Raw genomic sequence first — 13,217 nt, 5'->3', positions numbered from 1 at the left:
CTTAGCAACAAAGTCATGGAGCCTATCTTGCAGCTAACTGAAATATTGTGAAAGCAAGTGAAAATGTTGAAGACATTCAAAACAAGCACACTGAATGCTAAAATCAGCCTCTTTCCTACTGAATGAAAAACCAATTTCATAAGCCAATTGTAGCATCTAGGTATGAATAAACCTTTCTTACATGACATATTTTCAGAACAATTCTAATCTTGATTACAAAACTTATTGGATGCCAGTGTAACCTACAAGGTGGAAACATCAAAACTCTTCTTTTTTAGTATAGTTCTTACTATTTTCAGCTCTTTTTGGATCTGCAATGTAATTCATGACTTTCATAGATCATTGTTTGGTTACTGAAGCCACTGTGGACCTTGAGAAATTTGTAATAGCAGTGAGAGTGTTTGACTAGGACCAGGGAGACCTGGGTTCAGATTAGATATGGGCTGAGCAGCCTAATCCTGCCCCCCTTCAGTATTTCTGGTGTTCAGTACCATCACATTTTTGCAGATTTTTTTGAAAGAATGTATGAGAAGTCAGCATACAATTAAAATATGCACTTTTTGATGCAAAATACACTTTTCAGGGCTTTTATCTGCAAAATGTGTTTCGTAGATATGTTTTAGGCCGGGCATCCCCAACCTTTGGCCCTCCAGATGTTTTGGCCTACAACTCCCATGATTCCTAGCTAACAGGACCAGTGGTCAGGGATGATGGCAATTGTAGTCCAAAACATCTGGAGGGCCAAAGGTTGGAGATGCCTGTTTTAGGCAAAATGAAGAGACACCTATTTGCCCTGGCCTTTGACACTTGAGATATAATGGCATACCATACAACTAAATGGTCCCAGTAGCACAAACACTTTAGGCTGCACAATAGAACTTCTTCTACCTGCATCCCCCCTTAAATCTGTTTTGGAAGATTGAGGAAAGGGGAACCCAGAATATAATTAGGGAGCACGTGGGGAGAGGAGAGAGGGCCCAACAAATCCCTCCCACATCCCTAGTTTACACCCCTGCTTGGCCATGAGCTCACTGGGTAACTTCGGGCCAGAGATATCTCTCAGCCTAATCTGTCTCACAGGCTTGTTAGGAGGATAAAATAGAGAAAAGGGGAGAACCGTGTATGCTGCTGCCTTAAGCTCCTTGTGGGGAAAGGCAAGATATATGTGTAGTTAGTAAAATAAAAAATACATACACAGTCACTGGGCCTTTTTATCTTGTATTGTGTTCCCATTCTTCACCACCCCTCATATAACTCTGGTTCCCTGCTTATCATGACCTCTCTTTGCACCCATCATGAGGGCTCTGAGGGCATCTTCCTCCTCACATGCTCACCAGAATACTGAACTGAATTGTGTGTTGGTCACACCATAGACAAGGCCCCACCCTAGGAACCACCCAGACAGAGTCTCTGGATGTTCTTAGGAGGCTTGGCCTGAGACTTCAGTACTGCTGTCCCTTTTCTGTGTGTGGATCTGAAATGAATTACATGATCTTCATGTACCATCCATGTAGAGTTTAGGACACCCTAACCCTTGTGAAGTTCTCCTTTTCTATATACACAGAGCCTTTATCTAACAACAACAACAACTGAGGGAGCATCTCCACCCCCATCGTTCACTGAGGTCCAGCGCCAAGGGCCTTCTGGCGGTTCCCTCACTAAGAGAAGTGAGATTACAGGGAACCAGGCAGAGGGCCTTCTCGGTAGTGGCACCCGCCCTGTGGAATGCCCTCCCTTCAGAAGTCAAGGCAATAGCAACTATCTTACTTTTGGAAGACATCTGAAGGCTTTTAATGTTTAATGCTATATTGTGTTTTTAATATTCGGTTGGGAGCTGCCCAGAGTGGCTGGGAAGACCCAGCCAGATGGGTGGGGTATATATATATATATATATATATATATATATATATATATATATATGAAATTTATACCCCACCCATATATTCTGTTCCCACCCATGTCCTTACAACCTACCCCAAGAAATAAACTTTATCAATGGGATTCAGTACTGGTGCTGACTCATACAGTTTATGTAGCATGCTACAGCACCATCTCATCAGTGAGTGCCAGTCCTAAACAAAAGTAAACAAAACACTTTTTATTTGTTTGTATACCTGCCAGGCACAATTTCAGAACTGGGGGTGGGGGAGGAAGAGCAAAACAAATGGGAAGTATTGCAAATAATGCATGTTGAGATATGTTCCCTACCCCACAACAAGCTGTGTATAAATTTCATGAAATAAAGAAATAAATACCAACTTTGTAACACCTAGAAATAATCTAACTTTGCTAAGTGTGGAGCAACAGTCCTTCACATGGAAAGCACAGGGTTTAAAGGATTTGTGTGTCAAGCTATTATTTTCTGTGAGCTGCAGAGGAATTATGGCAAGAGATGGAAATTCCTGCAGATGTCTTCACATTATTACAAAAGTCAGCTTTCACTGAGATGTTGTAGTGATGCAGTATGCCTTTTGTTTATGAAGATGCTAGTTATTTAACAAGAGCATTTCTTGCATTGTTGCATTGCCTGTAAACACTTGCATAAATAATGGCCTTCCAGGGGGCGGGGGGAATAAATCAAAATTGTGGTTTCCAGTATCAAAGGAATCCCAAAGCAATTAAACAGAGTCTTCACAAACAGACAGCAGTCAAGACACTTGAGAAGAAAGCATACTGTGTGCAGATTCCTATGTTACCCAAGCTGTATGATTATCTATTTTACATGTCTATTTCCTGCTCCCCTCCAGTAACGCATGCAATGGGAGGGGTGTGTGATATAATGATATTTCTTGCACATCACTGCTCTTCCCCTTGGCTTAGTGGCAATGGTGTGGAATGTAGCCGTGCCAAATGTCCCACCCATGTGGTTTCCCTAATGCAGGCATAGGCAAACTCAGCCCTCCAGATGTTTTTGGGACTGCAACTCCCATCATCCCTGACCACTGGTCCTGTTAGCTAGGGATGATGGGAGTTGTAGTCCCAAAACATCTGGAGGGCCGGGTTTGCCTATGCCTGCCCTAATGTCTATGTTACTACAGTGATGTAGAGAGCAGAGGGTCAGCTATGCTGTTTAGTTAACATAAGAATCAGCCCACAAAGATTGCAGTGTAGGCATTCAAATGTGAACGAGTTACCAGACAAGAAATTGGAATTCACATTTTTTCTTGGTCCTCCATGGCCCTGCCGATTGAGAGCTTCAATGAATATTCCTAATCCTTTACATATTTTATGCACATGCGACTGTCGAAGCACCTAAACTATCAACCAACCCAGCAGGACTCCTGGTGTGAAGTTTATGAATTTGCACTGCAAACTACAGGAAGAAAGGCACATGGAAGAATGCAAGATAATGCCTACTGCTTGCAAATTTAAAATACATTTGTCTGCAAAGCTAACTGCACTTAAGGCTACGGTACATTTAACTACAGAAGAAATGTTACCTTTTCAAAGAGGTGGCCCCCAAACTCCATTTTTATATGAAAAATTGGATTCCATAGAATACAACAAAATCTGTGAAAGTAATAATAATACTTAATGCTTAGCGCTTTGGATAGTGACTAACAATTTTCAACACGCTAAATGAAAACATTTTGTCAACCTATATTTCAACACTGCAAAAGAGGCAGAAAAGCAAACCCATAAATACTATTGACATTCCATATCATGGCCTGGTTTGGATAGAATGCTAAAACCATAATTTCATGTTTCATACCTGAGCTATGGCAAGCCCCAGGCTCCACCAGAGGAGGAAATCAGATACTTTTGCTTTTAAACTAACCAGAGTTCCCATACGTGAAGTCTGAAGTATGGTTAGTTCAAAGTAGCCAATATCAACTTGCTTATAATCCTGCCTTGTTTACTAACCGGAGTTTAAACTAACCAAAGTTCCCGTACTTCGAATGTAACATGGAAATCTGGTTAGCTTAAATCCAAATATGAAAGCTTTTCCTGTCCTCCTCTGGCTTGTGTCAGAGGAGAAAAAGCCAGGAAGGAAGAGGCTCACAAGTCCAAGCATTGCACAGTTATGCTTTAGCATTATGTCTGCACCAGCAGATCAAAATGGTATTAGTTTCAGTAGCAATATTGTACAAGGTTTTGGGTGATTTTTATAATAAATAATTTGCTTTTGTACACTTAATCATCCTATGCAAGTGTTCCTATAGTCTTATGTATCTGAACTACTTTACTGTCCTAATAATGGGAAAATAATAATATAATGACAAAATATACATCATTCTGCAACTGCATCCTAAAGTAACTTCAATGTTCTATTTTTTTGCATTTCTGAATGCAAGAAAGAAAAAGTGAAGCTGTTTAAGGGATATATTTGCCCAAGGGTGGGGTTTGTGTTTTTGAGATAGTTTGGAGCTGCTAAAGACATTCAGAGTTTCACATTAGGGCTCCTCTATCAAACAGTTGCAAATGTGATCAGATGAAACTTTTTGCTTTGCTTGATCCCACAAAGGTGAGAAGTATAGTGTGGAAAAATAAAAGTATAGCCCTTATGCCAGGCATAGGCAAACTTGGCCCTCCTGATGTTTTGGGACTACAATTCCCATCATCCCTGACCACTGGTCCTGTTAGCTAGGGATGATGGGAGTTGTAGTCCCAAAACATTGGAAGGGCCCAGTTTGCCTATGCCTGCCTTACACTGAAAGGTTGAGAATCATCTTCATGGAATATATAAATAATTTGATTTCTGCTCTGGGATGCTCTGTCCAAATGCAGAGACAGAGAAGCTTGCATTATGTAGCTTACGTGAGTCTTACTCTTTTGGAGTTATATTAAGTGACCAAGCAGAACCCTGAAATAATCACCTGCAACTTTACATGACGAATTCGAACTATTTGGCTTATTATTTTCACCGTGAATCTTTGCAAAAATAAGAAAGAAGCAAGTGAATTGTAACAAAATGTAGGACTCTACTCTAAATATTCACCAAGGAGAATGTCAGCTGCCTTCCTTGAAGAACCTAATTATGATAACAAAACAACCCACTCTAGGTAAGGATTGAATGCACATAAACTACCATGTGCTCTTGATCGAAAGACGTATGATAGCTGACAGGTCAAATGGTATGATGGACATACATTGCAACAAACCAGACAATTACACGGGTCAATCAATGGCCAACTTAGATGAGTATGTTTTAGATGGTGACAGAATATTTAGATATTTTGTCTGAAAGTAGTCATATATGGCATTCATGCTCCACAAAAAAGCATAATAATCATGTTAGGAAAATTATGACGGTCTCTTCCAGATGCAAAAAAAAATAGATGGATATTCCTTCCTGTAAATAAAACAACAAAGAACAGTTTCTCCACATTCAAAACTAGCATGCCTGGTGAAAGGTTAGGCTAGAATTGGAGCCGCCAATGTGGTGGTCTGAACTGCAACTCCCATTTTCCCTGACCATTGCACATACAGATTTCTTTTGATGGGAGTTGCAGCCCAAAACCTCTGGAGGGCAGCACACTGGCTAACCCCGGGCTGCAGCCCCCTCCCTGACATGCTTACCTTACATGTGTGCATAATGCGCACCACCCAGCTTGACGTTTACCGTATTTTTCGCTCTATAAGATGCACCAGACCACAAGACACACCTAGTTTTTGGAGGAGGAAAACAAGAAAAAAATATTCTGAATCTCAGAAGCCAGAACAGCAAGAGGGATCGCTGCGCAGTGAAAGCAGCAATCCCTCTTGCTGTTCTGGCTTCTGGGATAGCTGCACAGCCTGCATTCGCTCCATAAGACGCACACACATCTCCCCTTACTTTTTAGGAGGGAAAAAGTGAGTCTTATAGAGCAAAAAATACGGTAAATACGCTTAAGTTGAAATAAATGAACAGGTAAAGCACACTTAACTTCGTGTTGGATTGTGACGAAAACATGATTTTTCTTGTGTCATATGATCCCCAGCCTCCCTCTCTAATAGTTATTCCACTGCCGTTGCCACATGGAGGAAGTAATGAATGAACTGGTAGGGCCCTGCAACTTCCCAAAAGGAATTTGCAAAGATGTGACAGCGCATTTATGACCTGTTGCACACATGCTTATTACCGCCGAGAAGTCACATGGTCCTCCCTGCTTATGTGCTAATTTCTCCAAGTGGCTATGGCCACCGGATTTCTCTGCACTGGGATTTTAGCATGAATGAGTTGTGCCCCATGTAGCTGGATCAATGGATAAGAAAATGGTGTTTTTGTTGATAATAAACCGCACATTTAACAGCATGAACAGAGGCTCATATTAGTGGCATGGTACTATGAGCAAGAGTAGATGTGAAGAAGGATCTAAAATGGCATGAGTGAAACTCATTGATACAAACCAGACAGTGATGGTATGGTATGGGGTAAAGGTAAAGGGTAAAGGGACCCCTGACCATTAGGTCCAGTTGTGACCGACTCTGGGGTTGCGGCGCTCATCTCGCTTTATTGGCCGAGGGAGCCGGCGTACAGCTTCCAGGTCATGTGGCCAGCATGACTAAGCCGCTTCTGGCGAACCAGAGCAGCACACGGAAACGCCGTTTACCTTCCCGCTGGAGCGGTACCTATTTATCTACTTGCACTTTGACGTGCTTTCGAACTGCTGGATGGGCAGGAGCAGGGACCAAGCAACGGGAGCTCACCCCGTCACGGGGATTCGTACCGCCGACCTTCTGATCGGCAAGTCCTAGGCTCTGTGGTTTAACCCACAGCGCCACCCACGTCCCGTGGTATGGGGTACCCAGGCCAAAATCTGGTGGAGGCACTCAGTGTGAGTGGAGCTTCCCTGGATGCTTCAGTCTGTTTTCCTGCATGTCTCCCCTCCCACTGAAGCTGCCCTAGACCCTATTGCACAGAGCACACTCCTCCACAGAATCACTGTGGGTGTTTGGCTTTGTCCACATTTCAGCTTGCCCTGTGCTTTTCTAGGCATGAGTCAGAGTGGTCTTCCGTTTGCCCCATCACTTTCCCTGGGAAAACTCACTGTTTAACTGCTGAATCAGAGCAAAAGCCAATCTACAGAAAACCTGCTTGATATTTGTTCTGATTCAGTGCGGATGAGCCCTCGGTCAAGACAGATGCTGCCTTCCACTTGTAGCTCTCGATGGTCAAATTAGATGTTACTTTAATGGCGTAAATGCCCTTAGCATGCGCTTTATTTGGGTTATGCAAAGAGAACCCATGGGGAAATGCCATTGGTTCCAATGGAGATTTTCCTTCAAATGCAGAGAAGGCGCTATAGTCAGTAAGCACGTTATTGCATACACTAATTGTGCTCATGCAGTTCATACCACATATCCTGCCCTTTCGCACCCAATCAAGCTGTGTGATCCTTGAAGCTGGAATCTGTCTGTGTTGCACAGGCCACTGAATAAAGCGCCATATTAATGAATGCTGCTGTATACAATTAAATCAATTGTCCTTCCTGCCCTTTTGGTTTTGAAGGCTATGATTTCAAAAGATACTTATGGGGCAAGTTTTGCAGCCAACAGTGGTGGCAACATGGACATCATTGGCAGCCATCATTGGTCCATCTAACTCAATCTTGTCTACATTAACTTGCACCAGCTCTTTGGGGTTTCAGAAAGGGAGTTTATCCCAGCCCTACCTAATGACAGTGCAGGGCTTTGATGATGGAAATCAGGGACCTCTGCGCCCCTTCTCTTTTGTTCATTTGCCCCTACAAAATTGCTCTGAGGGCAAATTTGAGGCGGCTGGCATAGCCTCCCACTGCATCTGCCACAGAGCCCTCTTGCAACGGAGCTTGCAAAGTAACATGCATGGCAGCTAATAGTTTCTCAAAAGACCCCCTTCCAGGAAACGGCTGTTGCAAGGTCAGCAGCAGGGTAAGGGATGGACAAAGCCCCCTCTGCTCCGCCCCTTCACCCTCAGAGATGCTAGAAGTCAGGTTGCCTGAGACAAAGGATAAAACGGCACACCCAAGCACACCCATTCACATATAGTAGGACTGGATGCTGAAACCTATTTCACAACAAGTAGTAAGTTACAGCCCTGTCCCTGAGGGAGGTCAGTAGGGTAGTTGCTCATGATGGACAAGGTATGTCAACATTTCTCCAACAGAACTGAGAGCTGCCATATCTCAGCATATGCTACCCGAGGCAGTTGTTTCACTTTACCTAAAGGTAGGGCTAGCCCTGGGTTAGGCAGAAGTTGAGTCCTGTACACGGCTGGACATGCACACAAATAGTGTGTCATGAGAGCAGACTCCATACCCACTGAATTTTCTCTGAGTCTGGTCAGAAGGTTGCACGAACATAGCTTATTTATAGAAGGTCAAAATTAACCTCCCCCACACTATATATATATTTCTCCTCAATGCATGGTTCTTTACAGACCCAAATAATTCAAAACTTCATTCAGATAAGCATTATATGTTTATGAGATCCATTCAAAACTTCTAAAAATTACCGTAAAGCCAATCCCAACAAATCCTCAAATAAATACCTATTATTTAATTACTACATTTTTAAGATTAGCTAGACTGGTGATCAGATTACATCACAGCTGCACGTTGAGAGCTTTTGTGATAGCAAAGGAACAATAAATAAAAGTCATTTAAAGCAGGCTGCTACTGAGTATGGGGTATGTATATATGTGCCTGGCCTAGTATTGCTCCTATTTCCACTGCAGCAAAACTAGTCAAATAGATTGATCAAAAGTCTGCAGTCCTTTGAGCATCTTCTGAAAAGGAATTGCAGTAAGCAGTGAAACTAAGGATGGGGAATTTTTTTTTGTTCACTCCAAAAACTGGATCATGTTTGGATTGGAATGCAGATATACAGATCAGGTCATGTGTCTATGAATCTTTCCATGCATGGTTCACTCAAACTCACTCCTTTTAATGAGGTGGTCCAAGGTCTGCTATCTGTTAAGTATGTAGTACCTCCAGCAACGCCTTGTGATTCCTTCTAGTAAGGATGCAAGATCCCTTTCTGCATTCAGTAGCACTTTCTGGCAGAAAACTTCCAGTTCTATGGCTTGGATCCAAGGATGCCTTGCGCTAATAGAAAAGCACTTCCACTTGCACAAAGCAATTCTGCTTCCTACTGCAACCCCTACGCCCTATCCCACGCAGTCCAGAGATCTGTTGATTTGTGGGTGGGGGCTGTAATGAGGGTGTAAGGGACGGGCTGCATGACAAGGAATTGTGGGAGGCTTCAGACAAGGAACTCCCTAGCGAAGCCACAGAGCAGAAAGGTTCAGACCCAGGGGAGTTGGTGGTGGGATACAGTGCTGAGCCCTCATTGGTTTCAGTTTTCTCATGACTTGTTGTGGTTTCATACCACAAATCCGGCTATGCAGTTGGAAGAAGGAAAACACCTAGTTATCATTTAAATTTCTTTTAGAACACCACCATTCTCATTGAAAATAACTTCAGTGTCTTCAAAAAAAATCTCACTGGTGTCTGAAACCTTAGAGGTAGGAGGGGCAATACGCAGCTTCTGAACTGATTATTCAGAAGTTTATACAAGCAGATTGGATGGGAGCCCAGAAATACAGCACTCAAAAGCTTGTTCTTCTCAAAACTTTGCAAAAATCAGATGAAACGAGCTCAGGACCCTTTATAAAATCTGTTGCAAAAGTGTTATCACTGCAGTTAACACATCCCTATTGTTCTGAAAAGGAACAAACAAAAGTTAAGAGTGTAATTATAATGATTTTCCTTTTAAGAAATCCTTTCAGTAGCACAATGTGTGAGTGTCAGGAGAATGACAGCAGAAACGGTTTCATTAATAGCCAGATATTGCTAATCTTGAAGATTATTCATTTGGAGGTATTGGGTTCAGTTTGAGAATGAACTTCATGCTCTCAAGTTGTTGCTTTAGTTAAATTGGTGACCCTTTTCACCTGATATTTTGTTTTTAAAATAATACTATTACTGCCTTGCTATTGTAAAGGAAGAATTACATTACACAAAACAATTTTAAATCCACATTACAGTATATTCGGAAAACCTGTTATGGATGCTGAGACTAATGGGACTCTCCCAGTAAAAATCTATGGAAGGCAACAGTTTACAGATTATCCAAGATAATATGTGGGTTAGATTCCTATGAAAGTAGTTTCTTCATCTTCTTTATTTCTACCATGACAGCAGCCCACACACAGTTCTTCAAAACTGCTCCACAATGGAATGGAAACAAGGTCTACTGCATAATCCTTTTGTGGATATGTAAATGGACTTGTTGGCTTATGGCCTAAGCACTGAAGCACTGAACACAACAATACATTAAAAAAAATTGAACAGCAGCTTTCAACCCAAGGACATTTTCAATGTGTAAAAAATTAAGATTCCTCATATAAATCGATAGAATCTGCCAACCTAATTCAGTTCTGCATTTACTAATTAGAAACGAACTGTCTGGGTGATACCTAGGATTGGTCATACTCATACAGAGGCGCCACCTTCCGAAGAAGAATGAGGGACCGGCGGCATGTGATGCCATGTGCCATGTGTCAGGATGTCAAAGGAGCTGGGGACAGAGCTGAGTGCAGTGGCAGCCCAGTTCCAATGGCTGTGGTTCCTCCAATGGCTGCTGCCACCAGCTTGCGGTTGCTTTCTGCCTCCTTCCCCTTCCATCATCCCTGACCACTGGTCCTGTTAGCTAGGGATGAAGGGAGTTGTAGTCCTAAAACATCTGGAGGGCTGGGTTTGGGGATGCCTGCTCTAATAGGACTGCCCTCAGAGAAAGCTGTGTGAGATGAGCTGTCCAAAGTCCTGAAGCCTGGCTTGCCATCTGCAAGACTGATACTGTAACCATATCGAAGTCCTTTCAGAAGTAAGTACTATTGAATCCACACTCCTAGTTACGTGGGGTTAGGATTGCAGCCTAAGTCACCACCAGATGTTCTTCATGCCCCATAGACTCCAACTTTTGGTCAGGAGAGGACATCTTCGCAAGTGTAGAATTGAGCCCATCTTTGTAACAACTGCAGCTATGAATTGACACAGTTGCTTTTACTCAGAAAAGCAGCTCTTTGCTGGTGTGTATGTGTGTAGCTCATTGTGGGGAAAATACCCCACTTGCTCCCTTAGTTACAAATTCATATGCCTGTGTAAGAAATGCTGGGCCAAGATGAATTCCCAAAAGTGCATTCCATATTGCTACCCAAGGTATGAAATCGTACTCTGGAGAATAAAGTCAATGTGAAAGCTTTTTGTAAGCTCCTTTAAAGAAATCCAATACAGTCTCTGCTGTCTAAACTAATAAGCTATTTGGTGGAATCAATTCCGAAACAAAAAGTTGATCTCCTTTTATAATTCTTTCCCCTGGTTGCTGTTCTTGGTTCGGTAACACATTTGTATGGTGTTCTATCACTTTCACCCATTATTTAAAATGGGCTCGTTACTTGATAATTGTGACCATATGGAAGAGATATGGTCTATGTTAATTCACACAGTGGAAAGTGTTGATAATCTTCCTAGGATGCTAACTTCAAAAGTTTTCGTTCAGTAATTTTCTTGTTGTTGGCTGGGAACAAAGCACCTATAAGCATTTGTATTTGGCTTTAATGAATTTTTTACAAAATAATCCTGCAATTGTTCAAAAATCAACATTAGAATGCTGCAGTTTTGATCTATTCAACACGATTTCCCAACTGTAATTTCCCCTAAAACTACACGGAGCATCTACTTTTTAGAAAAATGCAAATCAGCTATGCAGAGCATGTAGGAACAGAAAGGAGAAAGGCAAATATATGTATAATTTTAATTTGCTGTAAAAATATATATCTCTGGAGTTAATATTTATGAAGGGAAATATACCAATACTTTAAACCAATGCATTCACGTGTGGATTTAATCACCATGCAACTTAATAGTAGAAATTCAGCAAATAATTTGTTTTAAATATATTTTTGCCTATTTGTAACATGCAGATAAAATGACAGTATTTGCCATAATAATTATGGCAATTTCATACAATTGCATGATGTTTTCTAACAATATGTTTTAGAGAAAGTGTAGGGAAAAATCAAGTGCAGAATCCTGTGCAATGCGATAAAATCCATGAATCATGGTGATTTCAGTGGGACTCAAGTATACAAAAAATAGTGTGCAAGATTGCTCCATTATAGTTATATCAAACTATGATATTTAGAGTACGGGTGGAGAAATGCAGATGATCCCCACACCGATTTCTTACAGTTTTCACACTGGAAAAGAGTAAGGGATAACAGAAACGAAACAGAAGCATAGCTTACAGAGACATGATATTGTCACCAAATACTTAGTGGGCCACTAAAGGAAAAGACATACATCTTGAATTTATTCGCAAAAATTCAAAACCTCTTGAAATTAAAATTTCCCACAGCAATTTCAGGGGACAAAGTATAGTTTTTTAACCAAGTTCCAGTTTGATTTCTCTCTTTAAAAATAGGAATGCTATTTTGGGCAGTCCAAGTTAAACTCTTTTAAATGTTATTTATTTCAGTGGGAATAACATTTCTCCTACTGAAAACAAGAAGCGCTAAAAATGCCTGGTTGGATTATAGTTTGTGTTTTGAATGATTATTCCTCACCCTAGGTTTTTCTTCTCATATAAGATGCATATCTGCTTATCGTTAGTTTGTTTTAAACAAGAAGTATAGTTAGCTTTGTTTTCAAAAATCCTATTGAATTCAGAAGAGCAGATGAAGCCATATTGTTGCCCTCTCAATTTTCCAAAGACATGCTCTGCTCTGCTCTGCTCTGCTCTGCTCTGCTCTACTGTAGCCTATGTTATCTCCAGTATGAAGACTATTATTTTGACCATCAGTTATAACTAAAGGGGAAAAGCCAGGTATATAAAACAAGAAAAATAGAAGAGTTGCATATTTGTAAAAAAGAGAGGCACATTTCAAAATTAATAATTCTTTCAGTATATATTCATATAATGTTGTATTGATATCTCTGCTGCCAATGCAAATTAGACTATTTCTTTTATAGCATTTATTTCTTTGTTGAAAACTAAAAAACACACACACCACCCCATTCTATTTTCTGTGGGCAACATCAAAAGTCAACGTAAAAGGGGACCAAAGGAAAAAGCCTTGTATTTTGCCCTTCTTGTACACAGGCTGACCAAATAGATAAGGAAGACTATTCTGTGCTCGCCCAATGCTACAAATACATATGGCATACCTTTCTGAAAGGTAAGAAAGAAGGGGGGGAGCATTTCCTGGAAGCTAAACTAAGTGAGCCCTCTGTGAGCGTTGTGCTCAAAGACTG

General features: G+C 41.3%; 1 protein-coding gene across 7 annotated transcripts in view; it reads right to left on the bottom strand.

Annotated features, from left to right (window-relative positions):
- The window catches only part of DLGAP2 (DLG associated protein 2), a 403,016-nt gene that overhangs the window by 91,656 nt on the left and 298,143 nt on the right, over positions 1 to 13,217 (bottom strand). For 2 of the 7 annotated variants that reach the window (XM_053380808.1, XM_053380809.1), the window contains one exon: positions 3,441 to 3,510. The exons of the other annotated variants lie outside the window; for them this stretch is intronic. The gene's annotated coding sequence lies outside the window, so the exon portion shown is untranslated. The remainder of the gene's footprint in view (positions 1 to 3,440; positions 3,511 to 13,217) is intronic. 7 annotated transcript variants of the gene reach the window in all.

Source organism: Podarcis raffonei, chromosome 3 (assembly GCF_027172205.1).
Source record: "Podarcis raffonei isolate rPodRaf1 chromosome 3, rPodRaf1.pri, whole genome shotgun sequence".
NCBI classification, from domain to species: domain Eukaryota; kingdom Metazoa; phylum Chordata; class Lepidosauria; order Squamata; family Lacertidae; genus Podarcis; species Podarcis raffonei.
The sequence above is the reverse complement of the archived record's forward strand: the minus strand, read 5'-3'. Positions and strand labels throughout refer to the sequence as shown.